Source organism: Amblyomma mixtum, chromosome 7, assembly GCF_055824585.1.
Source record: "Amblyomma mixtum isolate Tamu chromosome 7, ASM5582458v1, whole genome shotgun sequence".
In the NCBI taxonomy this organism is placed as follows: Eukaryota; Metazoa; Arthropoda; class Arachnida; order Ixodida; family Ixodidae; genus Amblyomma; species Amblyomma mixtum.
The window spans coordinates 136,689,641-136,704,953 of record NC_143018.1 but is presented as its reverse complement, the minus strand read 5'-3'; the positions used below and the strand labels follow the sequence as shown (position 1 = coordinate 136,704,953).

Genomic DNA, 15,313 nt, shown 5'->3' with positions numbered 1-15,313 from the left:
TCTTCTTCTTCTTTGCACCATAGGTGCCCCGCCAGAGACGGGTGGTTTCAACTTGAAGACTTGAAGACACAGGGATAACAAAAAGGGATACTTGAAGTTTTATACACAAATATTTACAGCGTATAGAAGTTTAGACACTCGAGACAAATTAACGGCACAAGGACAAACAACAAAAAGGGCGGAACTGGCTAATACTAGGGGAGGCCCCTACTCGGCGTTGCCGCAGATGCGTTGCATCTCACCTTAGCCCAGAACCCTGCTTCCAGCTCCGGGGCCCGGTTTTAAAGCCTTAAAGGCCCAGCCCACATTCGGTAACTTCCTATCATGTTGTGCTCTCAACATGATTGGTTCTCTAGGGCATGGCCAGCCCTCCGGCTTCAACAAGGTAAAACCACCCTCTCCACCACAAAATAAAAACAAACAAATAGACGTTCGTGCCAGCACGTGCGCGAATCGATACCGCGGGGCGGGGGGACACCCGTACTTGCCGGCGCGTTCGCGAGCGGCCGCGTTCCAAGAAAGGAGACGCTTCGCTTTGAGCGCCACCAGCCGCGTTCCAATGACCCCCGCGAACGCTACCGATCCCTTACAATAATTAAATAAAATAAATAAATAAATTACAGCCGTATGTGCTGAAAGCCTAGCAACACGATCAATGAATATGAGGAGGGCTTCTGAAGCCGAACGCAGTAAACATTTAAAATGCGGAGAAAAAAAAGGGGGGGGGGGCAGTATGAAACGCCCTTCAAAAATTAAAACTCTCGGCCTTCCATTGAATTCACGTGACAGTAGCTCAGTGGGCAGCCGCTCAATCTTTCTGAGCCTACTCTCGTAACAAATGCGTATCCAGTGTCCAAAACCTCGTCTTCCTTTGTTCCCCGATATGATACGGACCATATGGGACAACAGCCAGGCTTTAAGTGTAGCCAGGCTACATGATACTGTTAAGGTTCCTGCCTTCTTCACAACTTTTTTCTGTTTTTGCCACAGCCATAGTTCTTTCGCTTCGGCTCAATCGACAGGACATGTGGTCTAGTTCGATTCGTAAAGTGCTTAACACAAGCTTTTGATCTCTCGGTTGTTGGTCGTACCCAGCAGAGCACGTTCGTTTTATATGGTTTAAGGGCGTTTAACGTCCCAAAGAGACCCAGGCTATGAGCGACGCCGTAGTGAAGTGCTCCGGATAATTTCTACAGCCCGGGGTTCTTTGACGGGCACTGACATGGCCCAGTACAGGGGCGTCTAGCATCTGCTCCACTACGGCATGTCTTCCTTCCTTTCTTTGAGTCCCTCCTTTGTCTCTTACCTTACTACGCGGTTCAGGTGTCCATCGAGATATGTGAGATAGATACTGCACCATTTACTTCCCCAAAAGCCAATTTCAGGTTCTCTAGCATCTCGGCTCCATCGAAATGCGACCGCCGCAGTCGGTAAGAAACTCGCGACTTTCGGGTCAGCAGCCGAGCACCATAACCACTGAGCCACCGCGGCGGCTTGCAGAGCATGCATCATTTCCACATCGTCTTTTATACGTATTCAAGGTTGTCTCCGAAGAGAGTACATCGTTGCGATCAGAAAAAAGTCTTATGCAGTTCATGCTTCTAAAGTTTTAATGGCCTGCACAGTTTTCTACGTGTCCTATTTGCTCCGTCCAGATAACACCTTCCGACTATCATAGACAAGGGTAAAAAACTCCAGACGCTTAAGCTCCGCCGAAAGGGTATGACGCGATAGTGTTAACGGGTCCGTTCAGGTGCCCGTAGTCCTCTTTGCGCATCGCTTCGCAGGCAAGGCCATTGTCTTCTTTACATTTATACACCACGGAGAGTCCTCAACCATCCTGGCGCAGTGGAGCAGCGGATAAGCGATGCGCCGCCACTCCGGCAAGTGGCTGTTTAAAACACAGTTGGGGATTGGGTGACCTGAGTTGCTCTTCCCGAGCAACTTGTCGCGACCAGTAATTTCGCTGACACCTGCCACGGTGGGCAGTTTGCGCACAATCCGGTTGACTGGTAATGATGACATCACAAGCTTCCATGACCTGGATGTTAGGTGGACCACCTTCCTTTTCGCTCACAACGCCGACAACGCTACGCGTTAAAGCACAGGCAAAAGTTTCATGCGTGATACAAAACTGCCATTGTTGGTTTAAGCCGTGTTGATCAGCAGGATGTCACGTCTCTCCACGCTTGTAGGCAGTCGTTGAAGTAACATTTGGTTAAAACGCGAGGAGAAAACCCTCTTAAACTTGTCATCATTATCGAACAATAGCTAACTCAAGAACATAATATTTAAGTTAAGACAATATGTTTGCTCGCTCGTGCTGCACTGTACCGAAGGAAGTTGCATGCGGATTTCTTTCTCCTTTCTTACATTTATCGCTCACAAGACTCACGCTGCAATTTTTCCCCTCCTTGGGAAAGCCGAATCTTGTGAGCTTTAAGCTCAGTTGCGGTACATATATCATGTCTCATATCTTATGAAAATGTCTTTTTCTACGCCAGTCTCCCCTACTCAATGGTCGTATATAATTTTCAGCAGATGCAGCCGCTCTTTGAGATGCAGACACACGCGTGAAGACCACTGACGCTCCTATGATACAGCATGCGCACTCGTGCATGCTGTTGTCAGAACGAGTTCTATAAGCACCGCGTTCCTGTCTTAGCTTTGTTCGTGTATGCAGTTATTCCGTTCAAGAAGCCGAAGCCTGATGAGACCTAAATCTGGACATGTGGAGCAAGCCCCTCTCCCTACAAAGACTACTCGAGATTCTAGGCTCTCTATGTAAAACGTTCGATTGCCACTGTGAAATCCGATCGGCTGTCAACTTAAGCTCGATGTTATGCTTAGAAACGCTTACTTTTCAGTATCATTCAAACATATTCGAAAACGATCACACTACCACATATGACACGTGCACTCATCAGTTAAACGAACTATGGTGCCGAGCGCGGAGAAAACTTCTTGAGAGAGTCAGTAACTGATATTCTCAACACCAAACAGGTATGCTGTTAAGGCTGCCTGAAAGATATGTGGCTGCTGATATAGGTGTTTACAAAACCGTTTTTTTTAACTTTGTTCCTTAAAAAGCTATTTAACTAATCATTACCCTTCATAAAGCGTCCAGCAAGCATGTGTGTAATGAGGAAAAATGCCTTGAAAAGCTCTTTAACTGAGATCACTGTAATGGAAACCGGTTCTGTCAGGACCTCACTTCGGCTTATAATGCCGATGATATCAGTGCATGTATATCTATGGCTTTCGAATTCCGAAAATGCTTCTTTCGTACTACCCTGTGTTATTTTGGCTGCTTTTTTGGGATATTCTAAAGGTCCGCGTTTGTTTGCTTCATTCTCTTGACCGTGAGCCATCCAATTATTTCGCTTCTAGTGCCGTCTTGTTCTTTCTTTCATGACCTCTGTCTTTCCAATGCTGCAGTGTTAAGTAAACGTCGACAGGGCACCGTGCAGATAGGTCAAGTCCTATGGACCTCCCTTTCACCGCAGTTGTTGAACATTTAAAAAAGTCAATTTGAATAAATTCTATATAGTATGCGTGCTCCACTGAATGCTGGATAACCACCCAGATGGAGCTGCGTCGTCGTAGCGCCCAGAATGGTCCGGCCCGGAGTCGATGAGACGATTGCTGTCTTCAGCCGGGGATTGCCAAGGATCATCACTTTAACCTTGAGCAGCATCGGGCGTGAGACACTGCCCATCTACCAGGACACCCTCAGTCTCGGCCCAGGTGAGTTTTCAGGAAAGAAAGAGCGATAGGGAAGGAAAGAAAGGCAAGGACGTTAACGGGGCGATGACCACTTTACTACCGCACTGATGCAGATTTGCAGTATAGGCACGGCGGACATACGGGAGTCTCGAGAATAAATGAACAAGTGTTGCGCGAGGAGCGTCACTTCGCTAGCACACGTTTCGACAAGAGGACGCGTCTTGAGACAGGTCGATTCCCTGAAACGTTAACCAGTGGTCTGCGGCTGCACTCGGCGTGTGTTCATTTAGTTTTCTGTTGTTTATGAGTAGAGGGAGACAACGGATCGGAAAGAAAAGGAAAGTTGTTTTGCGTGGATAAAGCATCTCAAGATAAGGAATGAAGGAACTGTAATCAGGTACGCCTTGTCTCGATGATGTATGGCGAGGTAAGACTCGCATGGACAGAGCACGTCATTGTCAACACATAAGAGAAGCTACACCGGTCAGTTCCATCTTGTGACGCAAAGAAAGGAAGTACAAAAGTCTCAGATATCGGCATATTCTTGTCGTAATGTCTATCAGGACCTGCTCAAGCATTATCACTGTCAGCGATCCTCTTTACTGTCTCCAGCACGCTCCTGAAAACAGCGGCTGAAATAGGGTCGCCAAAGGAACGGGCAACAGGCGAGACACTGGTGAGTAGCAGGGTGAAGCTGGAAGATGCTCGTTAAAAATACCTTTCTCTGCTCTTCGTCCCTAGAGACATCTAAAATTTTGCATTTGGGGTCTTTTGAGAGCTTAAGGAGCACAAACCTTCACTGGGCAATAGGTGGGTTTAGCATAGCTCTATTGTGCACTGCTACCACATACCGTGACCACGAGGCGCCAATGTAGAGGGGCCGATCACTCCGAGAAGAGAGGTGCGCCTGCAGCAGTCCTGCACCTGGGGTCTCGGGGCCATGTACGCATGCACAATGGAGCCATGGCATAGCATTCTAATAGAGACATGTAACTTGATGTTACCGCACATTGTATGTATATGCCGCTACTAAGAGCGGCCGACAGGGCATGCGCAAATGATCAATCCTTCATATGGTCGCTTAGAGCCATTGGCCCAGTGGGGTTTGCCGCTGTGAGCAGCCTAGAGTTTCAACCCATACCTAGAAGGAAAACTGACTTTTCTCGTAGCAAATCTCAAAGTATTCCTTGCAAATTTACATACGCACCTCACACCGGATAATTCACATGTGTTAAAGTTGTAAAAAGGAAAAACACTCCGTAGAATTTAGTCTCCAGAAGGGGGAGAGAATCGCAACTGTGGTGGCAAGATCTATCCACTATATCCCGGCTCAGCTACTACTCCACAGAACAGTCCACATTTTAGGCCCATCACTAACTAGCCAACCAAACAGGAAACCTCATCTCGCCGGTATGCTTTTTCGTTGGTTTAAGAAGCGCTCTTTTATAAACTCGGACAGACCGAGCTCCTTTGCATGATGAGTTTATGTGCTTATATCGCCATCGAGCGAACTAAAAACACAGTACGACAAGGTACTCAGTCTCTCTCTCTCCCTTAACACCAAACGGGTACGGGCAAAAGGTCAGCATTTCCTTCATCCCATTGTTCGAAGTGTGATATTCGTTCGCCCAGTTGTAATCACTGCGAGGGTTCCCAGAACGAGGGAAGGGAAAGACCAATGGATGAGCACACACAACACAGGCACTGGTCAGGACTGATTTTCGCCATTCATTAGTGTTTTGCTTGGCACTATAGCGTTCGCAAACTCTTCAAACCTAATTATTTTTCGGAAAGTACCGAAGGAGCAGGTTGGGTGACTGGCAGGCCCCGGAATCAGTGAAATTTAACGTGGCGAGAGGTATAGCAAATGGCTTCGATCAAGAGCCGTGTTGAATTTGACGTTAGCGGCAATTGCGCCGGCAAGGAGCGCATGTTCATGAAGCCGGCTACAGCGTCATGAGAAGTCCACGTTTATCGCTTGAAAGTCGCGCCGTATGATAAAGCGGAGCTGCTCTCTGTGGCCTCCGAACACGACACTCCTATCCCTAACGGCTTGCGATAATACCCGTCTAGGTCAGCCGTGCTTAGTTTAGAGAGAAAGAATCTGGTCGAGGGGAGGCAGCTTGGAAAAGTTATTTGGAGAAGCATTTCAGACTGCCAGTCTGCACGTTGGTGACAAAAACAACTCGTGAAAAACGCGACGTCATTGGGAGCGTTGTTGCGTGCTCCCGTCGCTCGCGGAGTAACCTCGATTCAGCGACGACTGCTACGCTTCCTTTCTGCCGGCGGCGGCGTTTATGGAAGTGAATAGCTTCGTGGAGGACTTGCTTGCGCGTGCTTCATCTAATGTCCTCGACAAAAACATAAGCACCAGCATTTGAAGGCGATTCTAGCCTGGAAAGGGGCATTGAGGTTCGCGCAGCCGCAAGTTTTCGCCGGTTTATGTATTACCCTGAAGACGTCGATGTTGGTCATTCGTGAACACTCATGTGAGTTCTCTAGCGAAGTCCATAGTCAAAAAACCGCCGTTAGGTGCTACGTTTGCCCTGAAAGCAACTGTCTAAGCGCGCGCTGCTCTGGAAGCGAAGGCGGTTTTGTTTTGCAGCCGTTGATGAGTCAGTGCCAGGTGTTTGGTTTCGTTTGGTTTATTGGGGTTTAACGTCCTAAAGCAACTGAGGCTATGAGAGACGCCGTAGTAAAGGGCTCCGGAAATTTAAACCACCCTTGAATATTTACATGAGCACCATGAAAACAGGGTGCACGTTTACACCGACGGCTCAGTGAACCCTATCTCTTCTTCTGGCTCCTTCTTCATACCCGCAAGCACTACAGAAATTAGAGTTAGGACAGGTCACCGAACTTCTTCGACGGGTGCAGAACTCACCGCTCTTCGGGCCGCCATTGAATACATCAGTCAGCAGCGCCCTCAGCGGTGGTCTATTTTCACCGATTCGAAAGCTGCCCTCCAAGGCTTACAAGCTGCTCTTCGCCGTGGAGCCCATGAACAACTGGTCGCAGAAATTAGACAGCTACATCACTCTGCCATCAACAAAGGACATGACATTATCTACCAATGACTACCGGGGCACAGCGGCATAGCAGGTAATCACCGCGCGGATGAGGTCGCGCGAACTGCTAACGACGACGGCGATTTTGTGTCGATCCCCATTTCGAGATCGGATGCAGCGAGCAGGCTTCGCGCACTTGCGCGGGACATCATCGCGCTTGCCGCGTGGAATTCCGGCCCATTTTGCAATTCCCGTTTACAATCCTTGGACCCAGATCTGAAGCTCCGGCTACCATCAGGCCTACCACGACGAGAAGAAACTTTGCTGTGTCGCCTCTGGCTTGGTGTAGCTTTCACCAACCACTACTCATTCTTAATCGGTATGGCTGATAGTCCTGCATGTTCCATCTGCGGGCATGACGAGACCGAAACCCACATTCTTTGTGACTGCCCTGCCTACACCACCAAAAGGCAGTCTCTCAGCCGTGCGCTGGAGCGCCTAGATCCGCGCCCTTTCACGGAAATGAAGATTCTCGGCCACTGGCCGCGGCGGTCGTCGGCGGAGAAGGCTTGCAAGGCACTGCTCCGCTTCTTGAGAACTTATGGCCTGCACGATAGGCTGTGACTTTAATGAACAGTGACGCTTTATAGTGACTTCAATTTTCTGTTATTCTCCTTTCTCTTTCTTTTTTTTATCCCCTCACTCCTTTCCCCCCCCGTGTAGGGTAGCAAACCGATTTTTCTTTCGGTTAACCTCCCTGCCTTTCCTCTTCTATATCCTCCTCCTCCTCCTTGGGGCAAAAACAAACCTACTGCGGCAAAGTGAAATCAGTGTTGGAGAAAGTAAAAAAAAGAAAGCAAGTGAATCTTTTAACTAATAAGATTGTTAACTCAAATCTCATAGTTAATGATTCAGCTATTACAGAAATACCTAGTTGCCGTTGCACATCTGTATCTGACGATCACAAAATGAACAAGGGAGGGGAAAACCTCAGGTTGCTAGAGCCAACGTTTCGACAAGGGGACTTGTCTTCGTCTGGGCAAAGCGGTCATCATCGGCAGGGATTATATAGGGCCTTCGCTCCGAGGAGGAAGGCCCCGGGGGTGGGGAAGGAAAGTGGTTTGGGAGGGGATGCGTGTCAGGAAGAGGAGGGAGGTGAATCATCATTCCCTAGGCTGCAATAGTGCAACAACCTATATCCGGGGGGTGTGCAATGAACAAAAGGCTTTGAAGGGGCTGCGACGGGGGGGGGGGGGGGGGAGGCGCTGGGTGAACCTGCAAAACTCAGATAAAAGGATTAGTCAGCGTGGTACAGGGAAATGAGAACAAGGGGGAAAAAAAAGGGGGGGGGGGCTGGCACTGGAAGGAGAAAGGAAGGGGGCATTTCCAAGGAAGGACAAGGCAGGGGGGGGGGGAAATGGCTCGGGTTCAGAGAAAGCCAAAAAGTGGGGGCGGAGGGGGTAACAGGAGTGTCATGGTTTCCGAGAACTGGTAGCAGGGGATTAGGAGAAAAAAAATAAAAAGGTGAACGAAGGAAGAGGGTGACAAGGCCGGAAATGGGGTGGAAGATATGACGTGGGAAGGGTGCAAGGAGCGACAATATACTTATGTGAGGTTCTAGGAAATAGTCTTACCACGTGCAAGACATTTGTTAATTTAAAATTATGCTGACCCTGGAATGTACCTGAGAGATTCCAGGTTTCCTCTGGACATGTTGATCCCTGTTGGTTGCAGTGTTTTAAATTTGTGGATTAGGAATGCTTCTCTGTATTTTCTGTCCCTAGTCGATTTGAAGCCTGACTGAAGAATGAACAATTTGAGTTCGTCGAATTTGTGATGGCGTTGATTAAAATGGGTCGACACTGCCTTCTGTTCATTCCGTGTTGTGTCAGCCCGGTGCCCGTTTAATCTGGCACTCATTGTTTGTCCGGTTTCTCCGATATATTGTTTCTGGCAGTAGGAGCACTGGAGCATGTAGATAATATTGGACGATGTGCAGTCAAAACTGGTCTTTATATCGAAACTTAAATCGCTTGCCGTACTTTTAACCGTAGTGTCCCTTTGTAAATGTTTGCATGTCTTGCATCTGGGTCGAGAGCATGAAGTTACTGTCGGTGGTGGTTTCTTACCGAGCCTAGCATGCACCAGGATGTCCCTCAGGTTTGTGTTGCGTCTGTATGTTACCCTTGGTGCGTCGGGAAATATTTTCTTGAGACGGTCGTTACCAGTTAAAATGGGGTGGTATTTCCGCAGGATATTGTTTATGTTTGGAAGCGCGTTTGAGTATTTCGTTATAAGTGCAGGAGGTCGTTGACTGTTAGCTTTTGTTCGTTTTTTTAGAACTACATCTCGTTTCAAAGTGGTTGCTCGTTGGAACGCATTATTAAGGGTTGTCTGTGGATGGTTTCTGGTGATTAGTGTGTTTTTTAGCGAGTGGAGGTGTTTCAGGTAGTCATCGTCGTCGCTACATATTCTTCTTAGTCTCGTTGCCTGTCCTACGAATATACCTTGTTTGCAGTGTCTTGGATGATGGCTAGTGAAATCTAAGTATTGTTGTCGGTCAGTGGGCTTCCTGTAAAGTGTGGTTTTGAGCTTGCTATTTTCTAAATGGACAGTGGTGTCAAGGAAATTGACTTGCGTTTTCGCGGAGTTGAAGGTGAATTTAATGCTGGAGTGGAATGAATTGAAATGTGTGACGAATGCCTTCAGGGTCTCAGCCCCATGCTCCCATATCATGAAAATATCGTCTATGTACCGCAGGTATATGAGTGGTTTTTTTAGAAATGAATTTAGATGTTTAGATTCTAGTAGCCCCATAAAAATGTTCGCGTAGGTGGGTGCGAAGGGAGTGCCCATGCTTGTTCCAAATACTTGAAGGTAGTAAGATGAATTGAATTCAAAGTAGTTGAGTGTTAGTACCAATTCAAATAGCGTGAGGTACACTTCAGTTTCATGCGGGTGAGGACTTTGAGTTAGAATTTTTAAGAGTGCGTCGATACCTTCATTAATGGGAATATTTGTGTACAAAGCGGCGACGTCAAGTGTGACAAGTATGCTATCTGCTGGGATAATGGAAGTGTCATTCAGAGACTCTATTATGCGGAGAAAGTGCGGTGTATCCTCGACAAAGGAAGGGAGGTGGGTGGGAATATCTGCAATATAGTTGTTCAGGAAAATTGATAAGTTCTCTGTGGGCGTGTTATTGTTTGAAACGATAGGTCTGCCGGGGATATCTGCGGTAAACAAGTCTTCTGCGGAAACCTTATGGATTTTGGGAAGTAGGTAAAAGCGTCCTTCCTGTTTGTTTAGCGGATTTAAGAAGTGGTAATCGGACTGCGTGATTAGTTCTCTTGATAGTAAGTTTGCCAGTTTGTTCAGAATCAATTTGCAGAACTCTGAAGTGGGATCTGAATCTAATTTCCTATAATGACAAGGGTTGTTAAGTTGCCTAAAAGCTTCTTTTTTGTATTTTTCGGCTGGCAGGATAACTATGCTACCTCCTTTGTCTGCAGGTTTAATGACTATATCGGTTCTAGAAGCTAAGTGGTTCAGAGTAGCCTGTTCCGTTGGGGTAACGTTTCTGCGTTTTCGAGCTTGCTTTGTTTGGTCTATAATTTCTTTCGAGACAGATTTAATGTACAAGTCTAATTCGGGACTCTCCTGCGCTTCCGGCGTCCACGTGCTTTCGGCTTTGAGAGGGATGGGATTAAGGCTGGTTACTGCAGTAGGGTGAGCACGTGTTGACCACGTGTTACAGGAAAGAGCTAGGTTAGTAATTGGGGTGTTTGCTTTTTCGGCAAAGAATTCCTTAATTCGCAATCTTCGCGCAAATTCTGTGAGGTCTCTGTGAAGTTCATACTCGTTAAAATTATTGTTAGTTGGACAAAATGTAAGGCCATGCTTCAGAATCCGTTTGTCGCTATCACTTAGGGATTTGGAAATATCGACAATGTTGCTGTCAGTGTCCTGCGGCGGAAAATGCGTATCTTTTGTCTGTATCGAAATTGGTGGGCGGTTGTTAAACTGTCCAGATGTATTCGTATCTAGCGGAAATTTATCTCTAATTTGTTTATGCTGTTGTTTATCGTGCAGCTTGCGTTCCTTTCTGGCTACAAAATCTGCTAGTGCCTGGCTTTCGACCGAATTTAGTTCTATCTTACTAAGTTGATCATCGAGGGAATTTAACTGCTCTTGACAATGTTCTTTTAAAATAGCTATGAATGAAAGGGATGCGTCATTTGAAACTTTTTCCCATCGAGCGAGGAGTTCAGGCCTGAGCGCACCGAGGGAGCACCTAACATTAACTCGAAGTCCTTTGGGTATTGTCCTGCGCTGCGAGTAGGATTTGTAAGTGTGTAGGTGGAATCGGTAGTTAGTTTGTTTAGTGGCTAGTTTTCTGGCGACCAGGAAAATTCGTCTTTTGGGTTCGGGGCGATTGGTACTGCCAGATGTGAGTCATTTGCGCTTGTGCCGAGTGGACCTCTTGACGGGTGTTGTGTGTTTAGGGGACTTCTGTTTGGGGGTGGTATCGGTGTCGAGGTCCGCGTCGGTGACAATCTGGGTGCTAGTGTGCGTCACTAATCGCTTAGGTGTCTGTGTGAAGTGGTCGCTTTGTTGTTTAGTGGCTACTTTCGGTGTGATTCCTACGTGCTGTTCCGCTGGTGTGGGATCCACGGTTACCGTCTGTGTGCCAGCGTCGCGAGTCTCTGGAGTGAACTGTGTGGAGGTGTCCTGGGTCCTAGCGGGGGCAGGCTGTGTTCGTTCAGGGGTGTTGTCGCTTTTGTGGGTGGTCTGTTGTTGAGTGTTGGCCAGAGTGGGAGAGGGAGCATGAGTGGGCTGTAGCGTCCGCCTAAATGTGTTTTTCAGCCGGTACCTTATGTTGTCTGCCATTACTTGGACGCCAAAAAAATTAGGGTGAAGTCCATCTCTGGCCAGGAGTGCCTCGGGGTCATGATGGATCTGAGCGTGGTGGATGATTTCAACGTCTTTTTGGTAATTTTCCATGTCCAGCAAAAAATTGTTGAGCTTAAACGAGTCCTGTGCGTGAGCTGCGAGTTGGCGGAATTGTGGCATGTGTCTGTGGTGCAAGTTGACTACCCTAGGAAGCACGGTTGTCAAGTGCAGTTTCGTGTTTGGTCTGTTGGCATGGACCTCGTGTACCAGTGTATTCATGGCCTCAATGGTCTGTTCCGCACTGCTGTGTTTAAGGTCATTAGTCCGGCAGTGAATGACGAAGTGCGTGATGTTCTGTGGTGCAGCGGCTATCAGTTTCCTTATGTCATTGGTTTTGGCGCCGCTCTGAAACCTGATGTATGGTGCATGTTCTCCGGGAGGAAAGTGATTGTGGATGTGCTTGTATTGACTATCACCTATCAACGCTACATGTGCCAATGAAAGAAGGGGGAGAGGCTTACCTTGTTCCGTCATCTTCCGTTGACTGAAGTCCATGGTAGAGAGAGGGTGCGGTAGATGGTCCTTGGCGATCACAAAATGAACAAGGGAGGGGAAAACCTCAGGTTGCTAGAGCCAACGTTTCGACAAGGGGACTTGTCTTCGTCTGGGCAAAGCGTTCATCATCGGCAGGGATTATATAGGGCCTTCGCTCCGAGGAGGAAGGCCCCGGGGGTGGGGAAGGAAAGTGGTTTGGGAGGGGATGCGTGTCAGGAAGGGGAGGGAGGTGAATCATCATTCCCTAGGCTGCAATAGTGCAACAACCTATATCCGGGGGGTGTGCAATGAACAAAAGGCTTTGAAGGGCTGCGACGGGGGGGGGGGGGGGGGGAGGGAGGCGCTGGGTGAACCTGCAAAACTCAGATAAAAGGATTAGTCAGCGTGGTACAGGGAAATGAGAACAAGGGAAAAAAAGGGGGGGGGGGGGGCTGGCACTGGAAGGAGAAAGGAAGGCGGCATTTCCAAGGAAGGACAAGGCAGGGGGGGGGGGGGAAATGGCTCGTGTTCAGAGAAAGCCAAAAAGTGGGGGCGGAGGGGGTAACAGGAGTGTCATGGTTTCCGAGAACTGGTAGCAGGGGATTAGGAGAAAAAAAAAAGTTGAACGAATGAAGAGGGTGACAAGGCCGGAAATGGGGTGGAAGATATGACGTGGGAAGGGTGCAAGGAGCGACAATATACTTATGGGAGGTTCTAGGAAATAGTCTGACCACGTGCAAGACATTTGTTAATTTAAAATTATGCTGACTCTGGAATGTACCTGAGATATTCCAGGTTTCCTCTGGACATGTTGATCCCTGTTGGTTGCAGTGTTTTAAATTTGTGGATTAGGAATGCTTCTCTGTATTTTCTGTCCCTAGTCGATTTGAAGCCTGACTGAAGAATGAACAATTTGAGTTCGTCGAATTTGTGATGGCGTTGATTAAAATGGGTCGACACTGCCTTCTGTTCATTCCGTGTTGTGTCAGCCCGGTGCCCGTTTAATCTGGCACTCATTGTTTGTCCGGTTTCTCCGATATATTGTTTCTGGCAGTAGGGGCACTGGAGCATGTAGATAATATTGGACGATGTGCAGTCAAAACTGGTCTTTATATCGAAACTGAAATCGCTTGCCGTACTTTTAACCGTAGTGTCCCTTTGTAAATGTTTGCATGTCTTGCATCTGGGTCGAGAGCATGAAGTTACTGTCGGTGGTGGTTTCTTACCGAGCCTAGCATGCACCAGGATGTCCCTCAGGTTTGTGTTGCGTCTGTATGTTACCCTTGGTGCGTCGGGAAATATTTTCTTGAGACGGTCGTTACCAGTTAAAATGGGGTGGTATTTCCGCAGGATATTGTTTATGTTTGGAAGCGCGTTTGAGTATTTCGTTATAAGTGCAGGAGGTCGTTGACTGTTAGCTTTTGTTCGTTTTTTTAGAACTACATCTCGTTTCAAAGTGGTTGCTCGTTGGAACGCATTATTAAGGGTTGTCTGTGGATGGTTTCTGGTGATTAGTGTGTTTTTTACCGAGTGGAGGTGTTTCAGGTAGTCATCGTCGTCGCTACATATTCTTCTTAGTCTCGTTGCCTGTCCTACGAATATACCTTGTTTGCAGTGTCTTGGATGATGGCTAGTGAAATCTAAGTATTGTTGTCGGTCAGTAGGCTTCCTGTAAAGTGTGGTTTTGAGCTTGCTATTTTCTAAATGGACAGTGGTGTCAAGGAAATTGACTTGCGTTTTCGAGGAGTTGAAGGTGAATTTAATGCTGGAGTGGAATGAATTGAAATGTGTGACGAATGCCTTCAGGGTCTCAGCCCCATGCTCCCATATCATGAAAATATCGTCTATGTACCGCAGGTATATGAGTGGTTTTTTAAGAAATGAATTTAGAAGTTTAGATTCTAGTAGCCCCATAAAAATGTTCGCGTAGGTGGGTGCGAAGGGAGTGCCCATGCTTGTTCCAAATACTTGAAGGTAGTAAGAAGAATTGAATTCAAAGTAGTTGAGTGTTAGTACCAATTCAAGTAGCGTGAGGTACACTTCAGTTTCATGCGGGTGAGGACTTTGAGTTAGAATTTTTAAGAGTGCGTCGATACCTTCATTAATGGGAATATTTGTGTACAAAGCGGCGACGTCAAGTGTGACAAGTATGCTATCTGCTGGGATAATGGAAGCGTCATTCAGAGACTCTATTATGCGGAGAAAGTGCGGTGTATCCTCGACAAAGGAAGGGAGGTGGGTGGGAATATCTGCAAGATAGTTGTTCAGGAAAATTGATAAGTTCTCTGTGGGCGTGTTATTGTTTGAAACGATAGGTCTGCCGGGGATATCTGCGGTAAACAAGTCTTCTGCGGAAACCTTATGGATTTTGGAAAGTAGGTAAAAGCGTCCTGCCTGTTTGTTTAGCGGATTGAAGAAGTGGTAATCGGACTGCGTGATTAGTTCTCTTGATAGTAAGTTTGCCAGTTTGTTCAGAATCAATTTGCAGAACTCTGAAGTGGGATCTGAATCTAATTTCCTATAATGACAAGGGTTGTTAAGTTGCCTAAAACCTTCTTTTTTGTATTTTTCGGCTGGCAGGATAACTATGCTACCTCCTTTGTCTGCAGGTTTAATGACTATATCGGTTCTAGAAGCTAAGTGGTTCAGAGTAGCCTGTTCCGTTGGGGTAACGTTTCTGCGTTTTCGAGCTTGCTTTGTTTGGTCTATAATTTCTTTCGAGACAGATTTAATGTACAAGTCTAATTCGGGACTCTGCTGCGCTTCCGGCGTCCACGTGCTTTCGGCTTTGAGAGGGATGGGATTAAGGCTGGTTACTGCAGTAGGGTGAGCACGTGTTGACCACGTGTTACAGGAAAGAGCTAGGTTAGTAATTGGGGTGTTTGCTTTTTCGGCAAAGAATTCCTTAATTCGCAATCTTCGCGCAAATTCTGTGAGGTCTCTGTGAAGTTCATACTCGTTAAAATTATTGTTAGTTGGACAAAATGTAAGGCCATGCTTCAGAATCCGTTTGTCGCTATCACTTAGGGATTTGGAAATATCGACAATGTTGCTGTCAGTGTCCTGCGGCGGAAAATGCGTATCTTTTGTCTGTATCGAAATTGGTGGGCGGTTGTTAAACTGTCCAGATGTATTCGTATCTAGCGGAAATT

At 47.2% G+C, this 15,313-nt stretch overlaps 1 pseudogene across 1 annotated transcript in view; it reads left to right on the top strand.

Annotated features, from left to right (window-relative positions):
* The window catches only part of LOC149337667 (complement C3-like), a 166,087-nt pseudogene that overhangs the window by 4,135 nt on the left and 146,639 nt on the right, over positions 1 to 15,313 (top strand). The window contains exon 2 of the transcript XR_016284417.1: positions 3,587 to 3,747. The product of XR_016284417.1 is annotated as a complement C3-like (transcript). The remainder of the gene's footprint in view (positions 1 to 3,586; positions 3,748 to 15,313) is intronic.